We start from the raw sequence: 9,247 nt of genomic DNA on the forward strand, positions 1-9,247 counted from the left end.
GACATACACACAGGCAGTGGAACCCATAATTTTCCACACTGTCACCTGTACATTGGCTCATAAGCAAGCACTCTCACACTTGTAGACACAATCTCTTGCTTTCATTCTCACAGTGGGCACAGATGTGAGCATTCACTCTGGCACTTTCTGGACATATGACGTTTGTGTGCACTCACATAGACACCCTACACATAAACTCCGATAAGTGCACATTGACTTGTTGCATTACGATATTGTCAAAAGATATGTTGTCTCCCATTTAAATAGAGGGTATGGAAATTTGGGGCAGACTTGTTCATACTTAACGCAAGCTAGGAAGCCAGCCTGCTGGGTTGTGTGGAAGGAAGAGAGCAGAAATGTGCCATATCTACTAAGATACGGTTCACTTCTGCTCTCTGCTATCGCTGACGCACTATATGCAAAAATAACAGGTGATGGACAGAACGCAGAACAATGTCATACATTCACCCCAGTACAGAGATCTGGGCCTAAATCCATCGGTTTTTGCTCACCATGCCATTCCAGTTTGAACCCAGCCATATGCAAATCAGTCGTGACCCTGTGCCCCATGGGAACAGCCCAGCCCGAACTGCCAAGCCAGGTTCTCCCTGGACTGGAAACAAGCATTCTAGGACCGGTTTCGGGCTTACAACCCACTTCAGCCATGGAATCTGAAAGAAACAGGTTAGTATTAGATTCTTACCTTAGAATATTCCCAGGCGTCAGGCTGGATCCGGAAATTTTTGCGTAGCAGTACCCCTGCGCGTCGGTAGGCGTCGTCCGTGGCTCCGCGTCCGCCGTCGGCGTCGTAGGTGCCGTGATGACGTCGTCGGAGTACTTAGACGCCGCCCTCGCGCGCTGACGTCAGTTCTTTTTTCCACGCCAGCAAGCGCTGATCCGGAAAAAGTGGTACCCTTAGTCACTTTTTGACTAACTTTTTCGAGTTAGTCGTACGACTCCGTAGGTGCCGGTAGGGATGGCCGGGTTCAAGCCCTGCTCCGTCTGCGACCGACGATGTCGGTTACCGACCCCCATCGCCGGTGCCTACATTGCCTGGGGCTCGACCACGATGACAAGTCGTGCCCCGACTGCCGGGCCTTGACGTCGAAGGCTAGGCGGGAGCGGTCCCGTAAGCACCTCGAGCTCCGGCAGACGGCCCCGCGCCGTTCGAGGTCCTGGTCCAGGAGGAGGTTGAGGGACCGGTCGCGGGGCCGGAGTCATCACAGCTCGTCGAGTCGTCACCACTCGTCGGGCTCCAAGTCCTCAGGTAAGAGGCACAAGAAGTCAAAGCAGCGACACCGCTCTTCTGACTCCCCCCGACGCTCGCACGATTTGGCTGGGGGTTCGGGCGACACCACCCACGCGGCACCGCCAGAGCCGCAGGGGTCGCATCAAAGCATACACCCGCCGGTCCCTGGGCTTAATGTGACGCCGGAGGAGATTTGTGACTTCCTCGTGGCCATGAGGACTCACTTCCCTCCGTCACGGGTTGTCGGCGCACCTTCGGGCCCCGCGACCCCGACTAGGGGCCTTGGCGGGCCGGCGGCTTCGGCCCCGGCGCCGTCTGGTGCTTTGGCCCCGGCGCCGTCGTCGACTTCGGTCCTGACGCCGCCTGGCCCCGTCGGATCCGCCGGATACCGGTCGCCGCTGGTCGACCTCACGACCCCTCCGCTAGCACCGACCTCCAGGGTGTCGCCCCCGGCGCCGTCTCCCCCGATCCCTCCCTCGGTCCGGATCCGGCGCCGGAGCGGCGTCGGTTGACGCCGCACTCGGCGTCGGCCGAAGACTTGTTCTTCTATGATCCGGCTCCATCCTTTGAACCTGCCTACCAGGGCATGAGGACCCTCTGGCACGTGAGTGTCAGTCTTATCAGGACTGGACCGAGGAGCTAGGGGAGGCCAGTGGTCTGGACACCTCCCCTGACACTGGGTTTGTCTCCCCTCCTACCGTGGCTACGGAGGAATGGGCAGCTTCTAGTGTGGTGCTGACGAGGGCAGCTAAAGCCTTGGCACTTACGCTCCCCGTCGCTACTGTGAGGCCTAATATCCTCACTGAGGTCCTTAGACTGCAGGCTGGCTGAGGTCCGCCAACTTTTCGGCCGATGTCCAGAAAACCATCATGGACATGCCATTTGATGGCAGCCACCTTTTTGGTGGCAAAGCAGATCATGCGCTGGAACGCTTTAAGGACTCCAGGGCTACGGCCAAGTCCTTGGGCCTGTCGGCTCAGCGTCAGCAGCAGACTGCTTTTCACTCCTTTCGTGGCCACCGAAGGGGCGCCCCCACACGTCCTGCCAGCCACGGGCCGCAGACTAACATTCAGCGCGGCGGCGGACGTGGTAAACGCCGTAGCGTTGCCCCGGGACAATGGCGAGGCCAGTCCACATCCACCCCCGCAGCATCCGCCTCAAAGCCCTCCTAGTCCGAGCTTTCAGGCCCATTTGACGCCAGTGGGGGGCAGGGTTCGCCCTCACCTCCTCCACTGGTGCATCATCACTTCGGACAGGTGGGTGCTGCAAATTGTCCGAAGGGGCTACTCCCTCCCCTTCGAGGCGTCTCCTCCAGCCATGCCACCGCAGTACCACCGCATATCGGGGGGATCACTTGCAACTTCTGCAGGAGGAAGTTACGGCCCTCTTGGCCAAGGGGGCCATCAAGCGCGTTCCTGCGCCAGAAGTAGGGTGTGGTTGCTATTCCCACTACTTTCTGGCTCCCAAGAAGGGCAAAGGGGGCCTATGCCCTATCTTGGACCTCAGGAATGTCAACCGCTTCCCCCGGAAGGACAAGTTCAAGATGCTGACTTTGGCTCAGGTCCTAGCTGCCCTGGACCCAGGAGACTGGATGGTGGCGTTAGACTTGCAGGATGCATACTTCCACATCCCCATCCTGCCGGCCCACAAGCGCTACCTGCGGTTCACGGTGGGCCACGAGCACTTTCAGTTTACCGTGCTCCCCATCGGCCTTACCAGCGCCCCACGGGTGTTCACAAAGGTGATGGCAGTGGTCGCAGCTCATCTGCGCAGGTTAGGGGTTTCAGTCTTCCCCTACCTCGAAGACTGGTTGTTGAAGGCGGGCTCACCCCAGACATTCGTCAGCCACCTCCAGAATACGGCCGACCTCCTGCACCAGCTAGGGTTCTCCATCAATGTGCCGAAGTCACACCTGTGCCCCTCTCAGAAGCTCCTCTTCATCGGAGCGGTTCTAGACTCGGCGCATTTTCGGGTTTATCCTCCCGAACAACGGGTTTAGGATATTCAGACTCTGATTCCGATCTTTCAGCCGTTATCCCGAGTCTCTGTCAGGTTGACGCTGCGGCTTCTGGGGCTGATGGCCTCCTGCATCCTTCTGGTGCATCACGCCAGGCGGTGGATGCGGGCTCTGCAGTGGGTCCTGAAGTTTCAGTGGGCCCAGCATCAGGGCAACTAGTCCGACCATGTCTTGATCTCGGAGGGCACTGCACGACAGTTGCAGTGGTGGTTCGAGGACCGCGATTGGGTCAGCGGCAGATCCCTCTCCCTTCCCCAACCGGAGCACATAGTTGTGACGGATGCGTCTCTCCAGGGCTGGCGAGGCCACATGGGAGAGGCGGAGATCAGAGGCCTCTGGTCTCTGGCGGAGTCCCGGCTTCACATCAACCTTCTGGAGCTCCGGGCGATCCGACTTGCACTTAAGGCATTCCTCCCCTCTATCCGGGGGAACGTAGTGCAGGTGTTCACGGACAACACCACCGCCATGTGGTACTGCAACAAACAGGGCGGGGTGGGGTCGTGGACCCTATGCCAGGAGGCTCTGCGCCTCTGACAGTGGCTGGAACATCAGGGCGTGACCCTGGTCGTTCAACACCTGGCAGGTTCCCTGAACGCCAGGGCGGACGAACTCAGCTGTCGGTACATGATGGATCACGATTGGCGTCTGAACTCGGACGTGGCGCAAGGCCTCTTTCAGCAGTGGGGAGAGCCTTGGTTAGATCTATTCACCACAGAAGAGAACGCGCAATGTCTTCAGTTCTGCGCGTTGGAATTTCCAAGGCGGCACTCGCTCGGCCACGCTTTTCATCGCGAGTGGAGCTGCGGTCTGTTGTACGCCTTTCCGCCTATACCACTTCTGCCCAGAGTGCTGAAGAAGATCAGGCGCGACCGGGCCCAAGTTATCCTTGTGGCTCCGGACTGGGCACGAAGATACTGGTATCCCGAGCTACTCAGCATGTCAGTCGATCCTCCGATTCGCCTGCCTCTTCAGGAGGACCTTCTGTTGCAGCAGTAGGGGACGGTCCTCCACGCGAACCTGTCCAGCCTCCACCTCCATGCGTGGAGATTGAGCGGCGACAGTTGAGGCCATTTGACTTGCCTCCTGAAGTCTGTGATGTGATTCTGGCAGCCAGGCGTCCCTCCACAAAAACGGTATACGTCTGCAGGTGGAACAGATTTGTGGCATGGTGCACAGCAAAGGCTGTGGATCCACTCTCTGACCCTCTTTCTGAGGTTCTCCTCTTTCTTCTATCTCTTGCCCAGCAGGGCTCTGCTCTGGGCATTATCGAGGGCTATATTTCTGCCATTTCCGCCTTCTTAAGGCTCCCTAATCAGCCCTCTTTGTTCAAGTCCCCGGTTCCAAATAGGTTTTTGAAGGGCATCACTCATATGTTCCCTCCTGTTCCTTTCGTGATTCCTCAGTGGGACTTGAACCTTGTTATCACCTTTCTGATGTGCGCTCCCTTCCAGCTGCTTCATAACTGTCCTCTTCGTCTTCTTACCCTTAAGACTGTATTCCTGGTTGCCATCACCTCTGCCAGGAGAGTGAGTAAGCTCCAGGCTTTTTCTTCCAAACCTCCTTTCCTTTCTGTCCATCCGGACAAGGTGGTGTTGCGTACACGTCCCTCTTTCCTGCCCAAGGTAGTCACAGCCTTCCACATCGGGCAGTCTATCACCTTGCCCTCCTTCTTTCCGCCTCCGTATCCCTCGAAAGAGGAAGAGAGGCTCCACCGTCTGGACCCAAAATGTGCGCTCTCCTTCTACCTTGATCGCACACGTCAGTTCTGGGTGGATGACCAACTCTTTGTTGGTTACGTGGGCGCGAAGAAGGGACGGGCGGTGCACAAACGGACCATCTCTCGGTGTGTCGTGTTGTGCATCAAGGCATTCCTTGGCTAAAAAGGAGCCTCCTGTTGGGCTGCAGGCCCATTCCACTCGGGCCACGGCGGCTACTACTGCCCTGAGCCGGGGAGTCCCCTTGCAGGACATCTGTCAGGCAGCTACATGGGCCTCGCTGCACACGTTTGCTAGGCAATACTGCCTGGACAGCCAAGTCCGGAGAGATGGCTTTTTTGGCCGTTCCGTTCTCCAGGACTTTCTGGTGTGATTATTGGTTCGCCGACCCACCACCGGGGTTGGTATTGCTGGGGTATCTATTCTAAGGTAAGGAATCTAATACTAACCTGTTTCTTTCGGGTGCACAAGTTACTTACCTTCGGTAACGATATATATGTAAGAAACAGTAGTTAGTATTAGATTCCTTACCGACCCACCCATCCTCCCCGTTCTGCGAACTGATATCTAGGGTTAAGGTCATCCCGTTTCATGGCACCAGTGTTGGTTTTTATCATGGCTCTGCGTTTTCTGGCGCGGAAAAGCTGTGTATAAGAACTGACGTCAGCATGCGAAGGCGGCGTCTAAGTACTCCGACAACATCATGACGGCGCCTACGATGACGGACGTGGAGCCGTAGACGACTCCTACCGACGAGCAGGGATACTGCTACTCAAAAATTTCCGGATCCTGTCTGACGCCTGGGAATATTCTAAGGTAAGGAATCTAATGCTAACTACTGTTTCTTACAGATATATTGTTACCGAAGGTAAATAACTTGTGTTTTAGGCCCAGATCTCTGTACTGGGGAGAATGTATGACATTGTTCTGCATTCTGTCCATCAACTGTTGTTTTTGCATTTGACGCACTGTATGCAGCCTAATGCCAATGCAGCAAGCCTTGCACCATGCTGCAAGGGTGCCTGCGTTGCAGGCAGGATTGTTTTAGTGCAGGGAGGAATATGTAAGAGGAAATTTCCTCTTTCTGTGTGTGATGTGCGATGCATCACCCATCGAAAAGTGTAAGTAACGGGGAGACAACGATATTTCTCCTTGTTACGCCTCTTTGGGTAAGCCCACCTTTTTGGTGCAATCCCAAGTTCACTACCGTTAGTAAATCTGGGATTGCTCCAAATTCACTTTAATGTCCATGCTCCACTCAGGGAACGCCTACCAAATAGAAATGAAACGCAGCGCAAGCTGCTGCGCTGTGTTACATTTTTTACAAAGTCCTGCAGGGTGGTACAAATAGCTCCCTTCGTCGCTTTGTAAATCACATTTAAGGACTTGCATTACCTAGCGACGACTTGCGTCCTGCAAGGACAACACAAGTTCTAAGTAAAACTGCCCCCTACTGGTTAGTTGCTGAATTGAAGCCACTCACAGAACATGCCATGCTTATAAACTGCTTGTGGTTGGCGCAAAGGGAAAAAGTAAGTATTGCACACTGGCCTGCAACTCGAAGCTTCCCAAAGGTAAGCATAATTCGCCAAGTGTTTGGATTTGAAATGCTTACATGGCATCCGTGGAGTGTACTTTGATTCTTCTTTTATTCTGTGATTTGTTACATACATCCTGTTTCAGCACATGAAGAAAAATATCAGGAAGCAAGTAAATCCATTTAAGTGTTTGGTTTCCGACTCGTCATATCAGTGGAGATTCAAAACTTCACCTTGGCATATTTCAGCCTGGCTTTGCTACAGAACCCCCAAATAATTCACTAAGGCAATACAAATGACACATTTGTGTTATACTCTCACTGCTTCAAGGGGTCTCAGTATATCTGAAACATATACAACGCACTTTGGGGCACATGCATCATTGTAAATTGCATTCGCAAATGGTGTGAATCGCAAAATTCGGCCGTTTACGAATGCAATTTCAACTTTTGGGATGCATCATCATTTTTGTACTTTTCGCAATTAAAGAATTGTAAAAAGCAATATTGATGCATGTGCCCCTTTGTCTTTTAGTCATTGTCCTGCACCAGGAAGTCAATAGTTATTGCAGAAGAGAAAGCAATGAAGCGCGAAGCAGTTGATGTGCGAGGTTGTGCATGGAAGGGGTTAAAAAAGTGTATACAGTGTCGGCGCTTTACAGCATTTAAAGGGCCGATTGATGGATCGAGGGAATGTCAGTTTTTAAAGATGAGAGCCCTAACCACACATCATATAAACCTAGAGGAAATGAATAGACATTTTCACTCAGAAAAATTCAGGAGGCAAGGTTCAGAGTACAACCACTGAAGGTTTAATAGGTTGGAATGAACACAGAAGGCAAAAGGCATTAGTCGCTCATTTCAGAATTCAAATGAATATAAAATCATTGGCAGCGAAACTTAGCCATAATTTAGTCACCAGTCGGCATCAAATATGGTCCACCACATGGCAATAAAAACCAAGGAGCATTTATCGTTAGGACTGCTCTTTGAGGAGGGATGAAATATGGCAAATAAGTTTAAGGTGCTAAACAGACCAACCTAGAGGGTCTGTCCTCTAGAATTCGGAACCCAAATCTGGCTCATCTCTAAAATAGTGACCCTATATACGTTTCTAGACATATAACCTGTGTAGTTACTGTGGTGTGACAAAAAATTACATATCACAACAAATAGGTAACTAGAAAACACATCAAATGGTAAACTTCAAATTTACTCTACTTCAAGTGAATACGCCTTACGCAGAAAACAGTACTGCATTCAAAATATTTAAATTGTATACCGTTGTAAAATCCTAGAACATAAATCAATACCTTTTATAAATGTTGCACTGCAAGAAGACCATTAAGCTGACTAGATGGTGTACAATTAATATAAAACCTGAAGGTCAAGTCTGAGCTCCGAGGTACACAGGCAGGGAGGGGGAGAATTAATTTTTGTCAAGCACTGGAAAACCACATTTGCAAACTGAAAACACCAGTAGGCCTCAAGCCTCACTCATGTCAAAGTAACAAAAAAATGTCATTCTTAAGCACCATTACACTGCATAAACATTGCATTTATAACTCTTTGCTATTAATTAATGTACTGAAGTATTTATTGAAGAATCTGCGTCAAGAAGCGAGACACCGTGCAGTGGTAAGAAAGCAAAAGATTGAATATACAGTTAGCCGACATCAAGAGGACTGGTAAAAAGGATGAGACACCTCAACGGGTGAAAAAATATAAAGTCACCAGTGGTTGGAGGCTCTAATCTGCAGTGTACGTGTCGTGCTCATGCGTTGGAATCGATACCGCACCATTAGAACTTAAGCGTTACATCAACTTGCACTGGAGGGCGCTATAACCTAAGGAATAGTAAGATTTACTATTCCAACACCTTCCCTAGTATACGTAGACTGGTGTTGGAATAGTAAATCTTACTACTCCTAAGTCCAGCGCCCTCCAGCGCAAGTCATTGTAACAACTTGTGTTGTAAAAACTGCGATGTTACTTACCGCGATCATTTTGATCGCGTTGTAACATCACATATTCAACCTGGATCGCTCTCTGCAATGAGTGCACCTCAGAGAGCTCTATGTGCTAGTACCATAAAGTCCTGCTCCAATTACGCTTCATAATCGGCGAAACTGCAATCTGCTTCTGGCCTCTCTGCCCAAACGTATGATACTCCCTGGAAGGCTGGTTTGTAGTGTGCAGGATTTGGCTGGAAAAAATTGAGTACTTCACCATCTGCATAGTCTTCTCCAATGTGGATGCACATGGTAAATGAGCAAAATACTGACACTCTGTGAAGAGAGCCAGTGGCTGAAGTAGGTTGACCCACTGCCTTATGCTGTATGCTAGAGTGGGCTGATGAAAAATGTTAATGACAATATCAGACCAATGGATGAATAGGGCTGGCTGAAAGCTCATATACGCGCTAATTACCCATATTATTGTGTAATCTCATGTTTTTCTCCTATGTCTATACTTCGCTCCTGTAATTATGTAACATGTAAATCACTGATCCTCATGTAAAGCGCTCTGATACCTCCGGGTCTAGCCAGCGCTATATAAAACTTTGCAAATAAATAAATATGAGATTATACTTATAATTTTAGTAAAATCATAAGGTCTTGGCTAACGTAGGACCTAAAAACACTGTAGGAAGTTGACTTTAGGTGGAATTTTGTTTTGCGCTGTTCTTGGCTCAGAAAAGTTTTTGACAGTTTTACATGCTTTCTATA

The sequence above is a fragment of the Lissotriton helveticus genome, chromosome 6 (assembly GCF_964261635.1).
Source record: "Lissotriton helveticus chromosome 6, aLisHel1.1, whole genome shotgun sequence".
NCBI lineage: Eukaryota > Metazoa > Chordata > Amphibia > Caudata > Salamandridae > Lissotriton > Lissotriton helveticus.